The sequence below is a fragment of the Octopus sinensis genome, linkage group LG14 (assembly GCF_006345805.1).
Source record: "Octopus sinensis linkage group LG14, ASM634580v1, whole genome shotgun sequence".
Classification (NCBI taxonomy): Eukaryota; Metazoa; Mollusca; class Cephalopoda; order Octopoda; family Octopodidae; genus Octopus; species Octopus sinensis.
The window spans coordinates 41,472,588-41,486,959 of record NC_043010.1 but is presented as its reverse complement, the minus strand read 5'-3'; the positions used below and the strand labels follow the sequence as shown (position 1 = coordinate 41,486,959).

Below are 14,372 nucleotides of genomic sequence, written 5' to 3'. Positions count from 1 at the left end.
ATATAAATACACACACACACACACACACACACACACATGCTTTCAGATAGGTAGGCAATGATAACTTTGGTAAAATCTTATTGCATTTTCATTTGTACTCTCAGTATTTAGAAATTTTTAGTTTAAGGATGTGGTTACTGTTTTTACCAGGCTGAACAACCATGTAGAGGTTCTACCATTATCTGTGTGTGTATTTATGGTTTAGAGTTTAGACAAGTGATTGCTGCTCAAATATTTTAAGCAGCCAAATTACAACCCACTTAGCAGATGAACCCTATGTCAAGAAATTATCATTATTATTATTATTATTATTATTATTATTAACCTAAAATGATCAGTTTTAAATGCTTCTCTAAACTTTATATTCTTTTACTTACTTTGCTGAATGTCTAAAGACTGGCTTTGTTTTAATCTCATAAAAACAATTGTTTATAATTTTGTCTTATTTGATGACTAATAAACAGGCTTGATTACAGATTGATATTGTACATACTGTCTCAAGATAATAAATATCTTGACTCAATGCACACTTTGAAATCAGCTTTTGAAAGACAATTTTTTTTTTATACAGGCTACATTAGTTAAAGTGAATGTAGGCTGTGTTATTTGTAGATGCTTGAGGAAGTTCATTTAGCTGACAGCAAATGAATTTTTTTCATGTATACAAAAATAAGCTTTTGTCAGTTCCGTTATGCCAGTTATATAATCCTGTATAGTAGTGAAATAGTGGCGAGCTGGCAGAATCGTTAGCACGCCAGGCGAAATGCTTAGCAGTATTTCGTCTGCCGTTACGTTCTGAGTTCAAATTCCGCTGAGGTCAACTTTGCCTTTCTTCCTTTCGGGGTCGATAAATTAAGTACCAGTTACGCACTGGGGTCGTTATAATCGACTTAATTCGTTTGTCTGTCCTTGTTTGTCCTCTCTGTGTTTAGCCCCTTGTGGGTAGTAAAGAAATAAGTGGTATGTTAAATGAAATAGAGAAACTTCCAGAATTTGTAGCACAGTTTTGTAATTGAAGGATAAGGTAGTCTTCTAGTATGCATGGAGAATGGTCTGGCACTTTTAAAGTGACACTCAACAACAAAAGCACGGATTATTTCTCTTAAGGTCTTCAGTTTGGAGGTTGATACAATAAATTCTGAAAACAATTTGTTGAGATCCAGATATAGAATACTGTTCACTGAAATTAAGTTTTCATGAAACATAGGGAAAAAAAATTTGCCTCGATGTCTTTAGGTGCAGGGTAGCTATGGAGTTATGGGTTTGGTATCACTGCATGGACACTATCAATGGTGTTCTCCATTTTAGCCATGGGTTGACCATTACCTTGTGAGTGAAATTGATTGACTGATTGGCAGATTTTGGAAGAAGCCAGTTGTGGGTATATCACACACATGCACACACATATTGATGACTGAGTACCTATTGTCCTTCACCAAGATATGTGTGCTCTGGTAGTAAACAAAAGCTTCACTATTCATACAAACAGTATTGTTTGTTTACAGTCTTCTATGAAAGTATTTCTGGGCTGTTTATTGTCAATAGACTGGGAAATTGTTACCTTGCCTGGCATTAGGGCAGGCATCTAGCTGTAAAAAATTCTGCCTGACCCATGCATGCATGGAAAAGTAAGTGTCCAGACAATTATGGTGTCCAGAGGATGTGCAAAACTTTTGTTACTAAAATTCTTATTTTATGTTATTAATGGTGATCTCACTAGCACCAGTACCACAGGAAAAGCACTCAGTAGACACTGTAAAGTGGTTGACATTAGGAAGGATATTCAGCGGTAAAAACCATGCCGAAGCAGATACTGGAGCTCAGTTTAACCCTCTGGTACATTGGATCCTGTCAAACCATCTAACATTATTAACATGAAAGGCGCACATTAAAGAATGATGATGAATGGTGTAGTACACTTTTTCATAATTTTGATTGCACGATTTGCGTGTTCTATATAACATTAACTGATATCCTACTCATTGTGTGCTCTCATCTAATATCTATTTTTAAATTCACTAAAAAGACAGTCTCATCACTTTTCTCTGATGTAATATTTTTCAGTGTTAGAGTTCTAATGTATGTTATTAAATTTGTGAAACTAAATCTAATGCATGCAACTGTGCATTATTCATTTTGTCCCTGAATTCTTATGAACTTAATCACTCATCTCTAATGCTACACATGCATGGAACTTAAGTTTCAAAAGCTTAGTCTTGTAATGATTGAGTAGAAAATATCTTTAAAAAATGGGTTTGATTTTTCAAATGTTTATGGTGTCTTTACTTGTTAGGTTAGTGGGAAAAATTGGCAGTATTGCAGAAAAGAATTTTAATTTTTATTGTAAATAGTCATTTGTGTTACAAATAATGTGCGTCATTGTTAATTACATGACTAAAAGCTACTCTAAAAATAAAGAGAAAAAAAAAACAATGTGGTAAAGAAAGATGTTGGTAATAAATATTAGTAGACATGGGCATTCAAACATCACAAACAAAATACCTTTTCTTGATTTTTTGCAGCTTATTCATTAAGAAATTTCCAAGTAAGCTGTCACTCTGATTCTCCGGTATGCACGTATTTCATCAACACATGCGCAAGCTTCCTTTTTGTTCTGCATAATTGCTGAATTATTGTACCAATGAAAGTTTCATGGAAAAAAAAAAAAACTGATAAAAAAAATACAAGTTCTAAAGATATTTTTGGACCAACAATTCTTGAAAAAGTTTCGGTGTTGCTTATCTTTCGCGTAATATTTCGTCCAAATCACTTCAAGAATCGAACAGATCAAAGACAGACATAAAGTGTGCATAGAAAAAAATAGATATATCTCTCTGGTTTATCATTCCACATCACTAGTTCTACTTACCAAAAATTGGCCCACTTGGCCCTGTGCATTTGTCGCCATTAATTCATTGAATAAATTACCAAATAAGCTTTCACTTAAGAATGATTGGTGATCATTCTCTGAAGTTTCAATTTAAAGAAAAGAAAAGAAAAGTAAAACAGGAAACACACAGCAAAGGTTGCAAAATGCAAATAAATGATAGTGAAAGGCATTAAAATTTTCTCTTTCCTTTGAAACAAATGTAAACAAGAATGATTCAACTCATGCAGTTTCAGGCAGTATAAGATTGACAGATTCAAGCAGGATGTTAAGAGTTAATTAATATGTGTTTGTTTTGATGGTAATGATAACCATTACCTTATGTATATATATATATATATAAACAACCTATCCCAAATTTTTCACATCTTGTATTGGAAAAAGTAAGAAATCTTTACAAATTCCCTCAAAGTCACGAATGTCTACTTTCAGATCAAACTCTATGCTGGCTCCCTTAAAGATTTCATAAAACTTGACATTGGTTTCCATGTCCAGCAGGTCTTAATAGACAAAATATGTGCTAATCAGCTAAACATTTCCATCTAGCAATTGATCCAGTTGCCTTCTCATTCAAACCTTTGTTTTCTATATTTTTGTTTCATCTCTTTGTCATGTGTTTCAATTCATACTACTCTTGTTATTGTACCATTCTAAATTCAAATAGTTCTTTACTCTTAATCTTCGTTCTTTACTAACAAACGTTTAATTGGCAAAACATTGTCTTCAGGAAACTTTCATTCAAGATTTTTCGACAACAGTCTTAAGTGGATTTAACAGTCTACCACTTTCCTCAGAAGTTTGTCAGATTATCACCTTATTAAATGACCTTATATTACAGTTTGCAGTTTTAGTGTATGATGCCTTTCCTGCTTGGTCACATTTGTAATATATTTGAAACCCTGTTTCATTTTCATTTCTATCTTCAAGTAATAAGAATTTCAAAGGTTCAAGAAGCTGGGGACTACTTAGACAAGGAGAGTAAATAATGTTTCAGAAAAGTGTATTTATTTATCAGTTATCATCTTTTTATTAACTCTCACATCTCCTTGGAATTCATTTCATCATATCCACCCCTATCTCCGCTATTCCCCCACTATTCAATTACTCTTTGTCAATTCTACAGCATCGATTTAGATTTCAAATCTTATTGTGATGGAATGCGATCTTTCGTCCAGAATCAACGGTACTCTCAACCACTTGTGACTCTTCACTCTGCTGTGCCCAGGCCATTAACCATGCTGCCCTTTCTATGCACACTGGATTCCACTTTTTCCTTCCTTCCACCTGTCCGTCTTCCCATTACACTACACACTTATCTGCTACTTCCAAACCATACTCACTAACCTCATAGACACTCTGATATTTTCCACACCACATCTTGCCTGAAAGAAACATAAGAAACTTGGCAACCTTCTAGTTAGAAACTCAATTACACTCAGGCATATACAACCAGATACTTTTAAATGCACTAGCTGGAGATGCAACATATATACTCTTTTACTCGTTTCAGTCATTTGACTGTGGCCATGCTGGAGCACCGCCTTTAGTCGAGCAAATCGACCCCGGGACTTATTCTTTGTAAGCCCAGTACTTATTCTATCGGTCTCTTTTGCCGAACCGCTAAGTGACGGGGACATAAACACACCAGCATCGGTTGTCAAGCAATGCTAGGGGGACTAACACGGACACACAAACATATACACACACACACATATATATATATATATATATATACATATATACGACAGGCTTCTTTCAGTTTCCGTCTACCAAATCCCCTCACAAGGCATTGGTCGGCCTGGGGCTATAGCAGAAGACACTTGCCCAAGATGCCACGCAGTGGGACTGAACACGGAACCATGTGGTTAGTAAGCAAGCTACTTACCACACAGCCACTCCTGCACCTATCTTGACATAAATAATACAACCATCACCAACCCCTAAGCCATCTTCTGCATATCTTCCAAAATCATCTGAAAACTGTGTAGTACTTTTTACATTGGTGAAACAGGCCATCACCTGGCAGTGGCCTTTGTAAATACATTCGTAATATACTGTAACATATGACAGGTCAACACGTCGCCAGATACTGATTCCAGTGGACCACTCCATTACCCATGTATTAGTGTTCAGCCTTTCTGCACACCATAGATACTCGTTCCTAAGGAAACAGAACAACATTCCGTTTCTAAATTCAGAGCCTTGGCACTGACTGGTTTCAATGAACATTTTCTACCCCTTCCTAAAACAATAATCCCAGGCATATTTTTTTAGCTCTGCTGTCACTTTAATTTTCCCCCTCCACCTTACCCCCACCAGGTTCTCTTCTTTTTATATCTCATTCCTTTTCCTTCCTTCACCTAGTTTCTCTCACCTACTGCATCTAAATATTTTATTTGAAATTTTATCCTAAGCTGCAATATTTTAAGTAAAAATTTTCTTGTTCAGTACTTTACCAGATGTAATAACTTGTCCTGTAATTTTCCAGCTTTATAATCTTAAGATTATTATTTCTCTTGCTCGCATTTTCCCATGTAATACATTCGTATATATATGTATATATATATATATATATATATATATATATAGTAATAACACGAATAATCCTTGGATGGAATTTATAAATATTCTAATGCAATGCTACGCGCATTTCTACTAATCACATGTTTCTTAGGATCATAGTCCGTATCCCTAGGATAATTACAGTGCAGTCCATAATATCTATGAACATCGGGTAGATCATGTTCATGCATTCATTTCTTCCAGTGATAGAGCATTAATGGATGTTTAATTGAGGGTCGTTTACTAATTTTGACCAATGAGAAGGTTGGTTAGAGTATGCAGGGATTACTATGCGTATTTGGTGGGAAGGTGGTTACGTTGTGAGTTCAAATTCCGCCAAGGTCGACTTTGCCTTTCATCCTTTCGGGGTCGATGTAATTGACTTAATACCTATGTCTGTCCTTGTTTGTCCCCTCTATCCTTAGCTCCTTGTGGGTAATAAAGAAATAGGTGATGGAAGGAAAGGTAGTTATAAGGAGATGGAAGTATATGTGATAATGTTGGACTTATTTTGCCAGGATGGGTAGTATGGTTCTTTTGTTAGGCCCCTCCTCAATGAATTCAGAAGTATTCAGGTCAGCATGTACAGCCACTATTGTCATCCAGTCTAGATATTTTGTTATACACGCTTCGCACTATATGATCTGGGTGATTAGATTTGTGGCTAAGTAATGAAATTATTTGGTTGGTTTAATGCAATTTTCAAAGTTTTAGTGGCAATGAACATTACTTCTCAGTATAGTTATAGAGATTTTCCAAGTAGTTAATTTGCTTGTTGCAAGATCAGTGGTTGTGTCACTTGATTTCTATATATTACGAGCTGGAGTGAACAACTGCTATCTCTAGCACATGAGTATCCACCACCGAGGATACTCATCCTCCTGGGTTAAAAGTACCAATAAGGTCGGTTCTTGCGGAACAGCCATGTTTGAGTGGCAACAATCTATCTATCTATCTATCTATCTATCTGTCTAGCTATCTATATTTATCTCTCTCTCTCTATATATATATATATATTGTGAACAAGAATGGAGAAAATCACATTTTTGATTGATGATTATACCACATACATTACTGACAATCATTTCTGTTGTGCTAGTTTATTTAGATATAGAAAAAAAAGTACAAAATACCAGTCAAGCCAAAAAATTTTTATTAGCATAATGTTATCAAGTCACCCAAAGCAGGTTAAATCTAAAGTGAACTGAAATAATATCTATAATACATGAACGCATACAAAAAGAACGTTAAGAAGAAATATAATATTCAAAGAAAAGCTAATTTATTATTTAAAATTATGATGACACCTGGGCATGACTATAAACTACATCCGGTAATGGGGCTCTAGTTTCAGGGTTTGAGGAGTGTGGAATCACCTCTTAACCACTATTGTACACAGACCGTAAACTTGCGATCTGTACTGTCGACCTGTATGTGATCCATAGGCTGCATCCTGGATACAGGAAGCTGGACACGCTTTCCCAGTGCATCAAGTTTTCAGAGACCGGAAGTTGTCGGATGCAATCGTCAACAATCGATCGTGGTTAGCCCTGAAAAAGGCTATCAGTGTAGAGGGTTTAGCAATGAAATAGCTTTAGAGGGATACCTAATTAGGAAGCAGGAAAGGGGATTTAGAAGTGGCTTAGCGACTGATGTACTGGTGGCAAGATTGGCTCTTGATCAATATCTTCAGTGCCAAGCACGAAGGCTGCGTTGTCAGAGCTAGGGATGCGTGCTGTAAGTCATGAACTGACAAAAGCCTTTCGATGGGGCCAGGTGGCGGCAGCGCAACGTGGCAACAAAGCTACAATTCGGTTTTGACGGCCTGGAACGGGCTCTTGCTACTCGAATCCAAGCAGACATGTACGGAACTTCAGCAGCATTTTACCAACTGTACGGAGTGCGCGATGGGTCGGAGACGAGAGTAGATTTCACCCACTAACTTGACAGCATGCCATACATTTCGGCCAGGGATACAGCGATCTGCAAATTACTGATAACAGCCGGAGATATACGGAACGCGATGACTAGCTGCACAAGGGAGAAGCCTCCGGGTTTGAATGGCCTGTCCTTTGGACTTTATCTTCATATGCCAGATTTGTTCGGTGTCTCTTGGCAGTAGAACAGGAGGATTCCTAGTGCTGTGAGATAGGATTCGGTCAGGGGGTACGAAATAGATAATTTAAGGCCTGTAACTCTGCTAAACGCAGGTTACAAGATTTTGACTAAGGTGTTTGTAGTCAATAAACTGGTTGGTGATGCACAGGTATGCGCTATCCCAAACAGATTTATCCACGACAATCTCCATCTCTCGCACTACATCAGAGAGTTGAATATTTCGAAGGGCTTTCCGCGTGAGCTAGCATGCGAAAGACTCGTATCGGCTTATGTGGACGACGTCGCTGTTACAGTGTTGGACAACTCGGAATGCGAAGCAGTAACAGGAGCAAAGATTAACAATGAGAAGTCGGTGGGATCGAGGCTCGGGAGTTAGAGAAGCAGGTACACGCCACGTGACAGCGTCGTGGGGGCACTGAACGGAGGAGTCGGTTAAAATACTCGGGATCTGATTTCGCCCGAACTTCCGGGTGGACAAGAACTTGTGGTGATGGTGGGTGGGGAGAGGTGACGAGAAGGGTGGCTAGTATCACTCTGAAATGGAATAAGAGGAAGCTGTTCCTAAAATATCGGCGGGATGTTGCAAACGCGTATATTACAACCGTCTCACACACACACGCATATGAGCATGAATTTGAATAACACAGATGAATATGCATCCATCATTCTGGTAGTGGTTGATGATGCATGTGACACAATGTAGAGCGTCAATGTAGCAAGCACTCTGATTCCGTGATTTTCACGGGTTGTGTTGAGTGAATGCAGATAATTTCATTCGATGATCATTCTGCTAGGGATATGAAGGGAGTAGATACAATGAGTTTTCTTCCCCTGATCATGTACTTACATAATGACCCAATTAATACATGGATAATTACATAAAAATAAGTACAAGACTAAGGAAAGAAAACCATGAAACTAACTTCTGCCATGATCCTAACTGAATATTCATTTCAGTTAGGTGATATATATCCTCATCAAGCATAAATATGAAAGATGGGGATCTTTTCGGTTTGAACGGCAGTTTTTCTAGCGGGGTCATTAAATTGTCACCCATAATTATGACCCTAGTATCGATCTATTGCATTTCAATCTGTTTTAAGGTTAGGGGGAAGGGTATCTTTTTTTCTTCACAAATGTAAATAAACCCAATCTGTTTCTTAAACGAGGGACATATTCATACGGCACAGAATGGTTTGTTTTTTTTACCTCAATGGACGTCATTGATTGGTTGAAATTGCAGAAATTGAAGAAAAAAATAACAAATATCTTATAAACTATAGAATTTTCTCAATAAAGCCAAGAGAAAAAGATGTTTTATAAACACATTCTACCAGTATACGAAGTTTAAAAGTGTTTAGTTACGTGGCAATTATTAAAAAAAAACTGCCGTTCAAACCGAAAAGATCCATAATCTATTTTGTCTCCCCACCAAAACAGGTGAAAAATAAAAATGGTGGAAAGATTATCCAAAACTTGCGCGCACGCACCCCTCCACACTCATTCACACTCACAAACGATAGGTTATAGCAAGAGTATGCTCCCTTATTACGTAGGCAATGTAGATTTGATTGACTGATTTCTCTTACTCTCCCTTCCTCCCTCGCTCTCTCTATAGTGTGTGGGTATATATCTATTTATGTATTGAATGTATACTGTGTACACTTACACATATGTGTGTGTGTAAGCTGGAGAAAAACATCGCCTTTGTTGTTTCTCTCCTTGAACTCGTGGCTACATCCTAAATCATTATTTTACTAGTTTATCTTGTGTTCGACCTGCGACCCATTATGTCAAAATTATAATCCTGGGGAGAATTACAGAGATTAACACCTATTAAATCATAATCCCCGACAGATTACCAACACGGCAACAGTGCATAATGATTTTATGAATGTAGCGGTATATATTCCTCTACTCACATACATTGCACATATCTGCATATAGTTATACATACATACATGCATGCATGCATACATACATACATACATACATACATACATACATACACATACATACATACATGCATACATGCATGCATACACACATACACACACATACATACATACATACATACATACATACATACATACACACATACACACACATACATACATGCGTGCATGCATGCATACATACATACATACATGCATGCATACATACATACATATATACACACATGCATGCATACATACATACACACATACACACACATACATACATACATGCATGAATACGTACATACATGCATGCATGCATACATACATACACACACATACGTACATACACACAGACACACATACACACATACATACACACACATACACACATACATACATACATACATACATACATACATACATACATACATACATATGATTAATTGTCTCGTAAATAAGTTTAAATGAAAGTACTGAATGACAGTTATTGATCGTTGTTGTATTGAACTGAAGAGAAAAATCAATGAAAAGATAAAACGAATACGAATAAAAGGGTTTTACAACAGAGAAAAAATAGAGAAATTGAGGGAGAGAGAGAGAGAGAGAGAGAAAGAAATGAGAGAGATGAAGACACACACAGGCAGACATTCATACACACACACACACACACACACACACATACATGTATACATATAAACGTTCATGTTCTCTTATATGTAAGTACACATTTCACTAAACTTTGTACGACTTCTTCAACACTCTCTCTCTCCCTCTCTCTCACATCTCTTTGCCTTTCTTACTTTGCACTTCACTTTGTCCCTGTCTCTCCCTTTTTGCTCGCCACTCCCTGATTCTTCCGTCTACACACTCTCTCTCGCTCTCTCTCTTCTCCCCCACCTTAATTCCTTTGTTCCTCTTTTTCTCTCTCTTCTCTTCTCACGTGATCGCTGGCCCTTTTGCGCTTGGCCGCAGTCGCTGTCACACTGATAATTTTACTCTGCCGTAAGGCTTAATTCCCAACACGACAGTTGAATTCAATTCGTCTCCAGTCGAAAGACGCCTGTTGTTATGTCCTGTTATTATTATTATTATTATTATTATTATTATTATTATTATTATTATTATTATATTATTACACGGTTTTTTACAAACGGACAAAACCCTTTGTAACCTTTCGTCCTGTTTTGTCCCTTTTTTGTTATAATTAATTTTTGTCAGCCCTTGTACCCAATAAAAGAATTTATTATTATTATTATTATTATTATTATTATTATTATTATTATTTATTATTATTATTGTTTTTTGTATTATTTTTGTATTTATATTCGTGTAACATCATCCGTTTTTCCGTCCTCATTTTGTATACATTCGAAGCATTTCTCCAAGAAATCTAATGCTCTTAGCTTAGTTTTTCCTTGGCGCTGGCCAGATTGGAGCAATCTCAAGGTTAATCAGCCGAAATTGCGAGGATGATCCGGTTCCTGACTGAAGATTAAAGGCTTCGTGCTTTTGTATCATCTATCTGGATGTTTTGCGTTCTTGTCCCATTTTATATTTTATCTCTAATTTAATTTATATTTATACTGTGAAATTTGATTTAATCTTTAATCTAATTTTCCCCTGTAAGTTTGGATTTAATCCCTAATATTATTATTATTATTATTATTATTATTATTATAATATATATATATATATATATATGTATGTATGTGTGTGTGCATATGTTTGTGTGCCTGTGTTTGTCACCCAACATCGCGTGACAACTGATGATAGTGTGTTTACGTCCCCGTAACTTAGCGGTTCGGCAAAAGAGACCGATAGATTAAGTACTAGGCTTCCAAAGAATAAATCCTGGGGTCGATTTGCGCGACTGAAGGCAGTGCTCCAGCATGGCCGCAGTCGAATGATTGAAACAAGTAAGAGAGAGTAAAAAGAGAGATATAAACATTATATATATATATATATATATATATATAATATATATATATATATAATATTATATATATATATATATATTACGGAGATGTACTCGCATAGCAAGTAATTTGATCTGAGATCGTGTGCTGAAACGAAAACAATTGCAGCGTGGAAGGTGTTTATAAGCCATTTAAGAAACACACAAAAGTTGTTCGATTCACTTCAACATTTAAGTTTAATTTGTCAAAATATTTTCGTCGCTTTGAGACTGCGACCTGTCACTGACAAAGTCCGTGCTGCATCACGTGATGCAGCACGGACTTTGTCAGTGAACAGGTCGCGGATTTTAGCGACGAAAATATTTGACAAATTAAACTTAAATGTTGAAGTGAATCGAACGGCTTTTGTGTGTTTCTTCAATGGCTTATAAACACCTTCCACGCTGCAATTGTTATATATATATATATATATATATATATATATATATATATATATATATATATATACACTTACATACACATACACACATATATATACGTATAAGAGATACAGAGAAGGCGTTCAAATTAGGAGACTACGATTGATACATACATATACGGAATTAATTATGATAGAGTTGTCCAGTCTAAAACATATATTAATACATTTGGAATATAAAAAAATATTTGAATTCTAAGAATATACATGGACAAATGAATATATAGATATATACACATAACAGAGTATAGATAAAAATATAGATAAATAGAATGAAATATAGAAAGTCACTTCTTTTGAAAATTCAAAATAAATTATGAAATGGAGGGAGTAATGAATGTTTAAAAAGAGTTTTAGGTACCATGTTTAAAGGAAATAAAGTATTCCGGCGATCGTTTCTAGAGTACGTTCAAAGAGTACATGTGAATCTTATGGTTCACTTCCAAGGAATGCCCCCATCATCAGGGAAAATGAAAAGAATAGTGTTTGCGCTGGAAATTTATTAAATGGTTTGATTTTTTATTACCCACCAGGGACGAACACAGAGAGTCAATACAATGAATGTGGGGAAATTAAATGAGGATGAGTAATATTTTCTACTCTAGGCACTAAGCCCTAAATTCTTTTTGGAGGAGGGAGTCAGTCGATTAGATCGACCCTAGTATGCAACTGGTACTTATTTAATCGACTCCGAAAGGATGAAAGGCAAAGTCGACCTCGGCAGAATTTGAACTCAGAACGTTAAGACAGACGAAATACTTATTTCTTTACTACCCACAAGGGGCTAAACACAGAGAGGACAAACAAGGACAGGCAAACGGATTAAGTCGATTATATCGAGCCAGTGCGTAACTGGTACTTATTTAATCGACTCCGAAAGGATGAAAAGCAAAGTCGACCTCGGCAGAATTTGAACTCAGAACGTAACGGCAGACGAAATACCTATTTCTTTACTACCCACAAGGGGCTAAATACAGAGAGGACAAACAAGGACAGACAAATGGATTAGGTCGATTGTATCGACCCCAGTGCGTAACTGGTACTTATTTAATCGACCCCTAAAGGATGAAAGGCAAAGTCGACCTCGGCAGAATTTGAACTCAGAACGTAACGGCAGACGAAATACCTATTTTTTTACTACCCACAGAGAGGACAAACAAGGACAGACAAACGGATTAGGTCGATTATATCGATCCCAGTACGTAACTGGTACTTATTTAACCGACCCCGAAAGGATGAAAGGCAAAGTCGACCTCGGCGGAATTTGAACTCAGAACGTAACGAACGACGAAATACGGCTACGCATTTCGCCCGGCGTGCTAACGTTTCTGCCAGCTCGCCGCCTTATGGGGGGATGAGTAATAAATAATAACAAAAATACTAAAAAATGAATAAATGTCATAATAATGAAAGGTGGAATGTCGCCAATCGACCCACGCTCGGTTGGTTTCATTTAACTTAACAATTTTACAATTTTTTCTTTTCTAAAGAAATTTTTTCCTTTTTTTTCTTTTTTCTTTTTTTTCCCCCCCTTTTCCTTCATATTTTTTTCTTCTTTAAAACAAACCTTCAATGTCTATTCCGTAGTGATACAATTTGAGTCATATTTAATAATAAAATTAAATAGTTAAACTACAACCCACTAATAGGCGCAGGAGTGGCTGTGTGGTAAGTAGCTTGCTAACCAACCACATGGTTCCGGGTTCAGTCCACTGCGTTACATCTTGGGTAAGTGTCTTCTGCTATAGCTCCGGGCCGACCAATGCCTTGTGAGTGGATTTGGTAGACGGAAACTGAAAGAAGCCTGTCGTATATATGTATATATATGTATGTGTGTGTCTGTGTTTGTCCCCCCAACATCGCTTGACAACCGATGCTGGTGTGTTTACGTCCCCGTCACCTAGCGGTTCGGCAAAAGAGATCGATAGAATAAGTACTGGGCTTACAAAGAATAAGTCCTGGGGTCGATTTGCTCGACTAAAGGCGGTGCTCCAGCATGGCCGCAGTCAAATGACTGAAACAAGTAAAAGAGTAAAAAGAGTAAAGAGTAATATGCAGAGTATTAACATTATTTAGTACTATCCTCAAGACTGAATCATAAATTTGTATGTGCATATATATCTGTATGTATATGTGTGTGTACGTATACTTGTGTGCGTATGTGAGTATGCATATTTAATATATCTTAAATAAATTTACATAAACTAGTTCATCTTTAATAATATAATTAAATAATTAAATTAAAACCCACAAATACTATCCCCAAAACTGAATCATAGATTTGTTATGTGCATATATATATATATCTGTATGTATATGTATGTGTGTATACTTGTGTATGTGTGTGTTATACTATATATATATATATATATATATATATATTATATAGTATATCATATATATATATATATGTATATTATAAAATTCTAGCAAAAAATGTCCGACGAACGGGAACGTGAAACTGAGAGTAA

At 36.3% G+C, this 14,372-nt stretch overlaps 1 protein-coding gene and 1 long non-coding RNA gene across 2 annotated transcripts in view; both read left to right on the top strand.

Moving 5' to 3' along the window:
- Window positions 1-477, top strand: part of LOC118765966 — a 27,663-nt gene extending 27,186 nt beyond the window's left edge. The window contains exon 4 of the long non-coding RNA XR_005001877.1: window positions 1-477. This exon is cut by the window's left edge and continues 516 nt beyond it. This is a non-coding gene — a long non-coding RNA (uncharacterized LOC118765966).
- Window positions 1-3,725, top strand: part of LOC115219478 (golgin subfamily A member 7) — a 33,877-nt gene extending 30,152 nt beyond the window's left edge. Inside the window, exon 7 of the transcript XR_005001876.1 lies at window positions 2,523-3,725. The gene's annotated coding sequence lies outside the window, so the exon portion shown is untranslated. The remainder of the gene's footprint in view (window positions 1-2,522) is intronic.
- The last annotated feature ends 10,647 nt before the right edge of the window (window positions 3,726-14,372 follow it).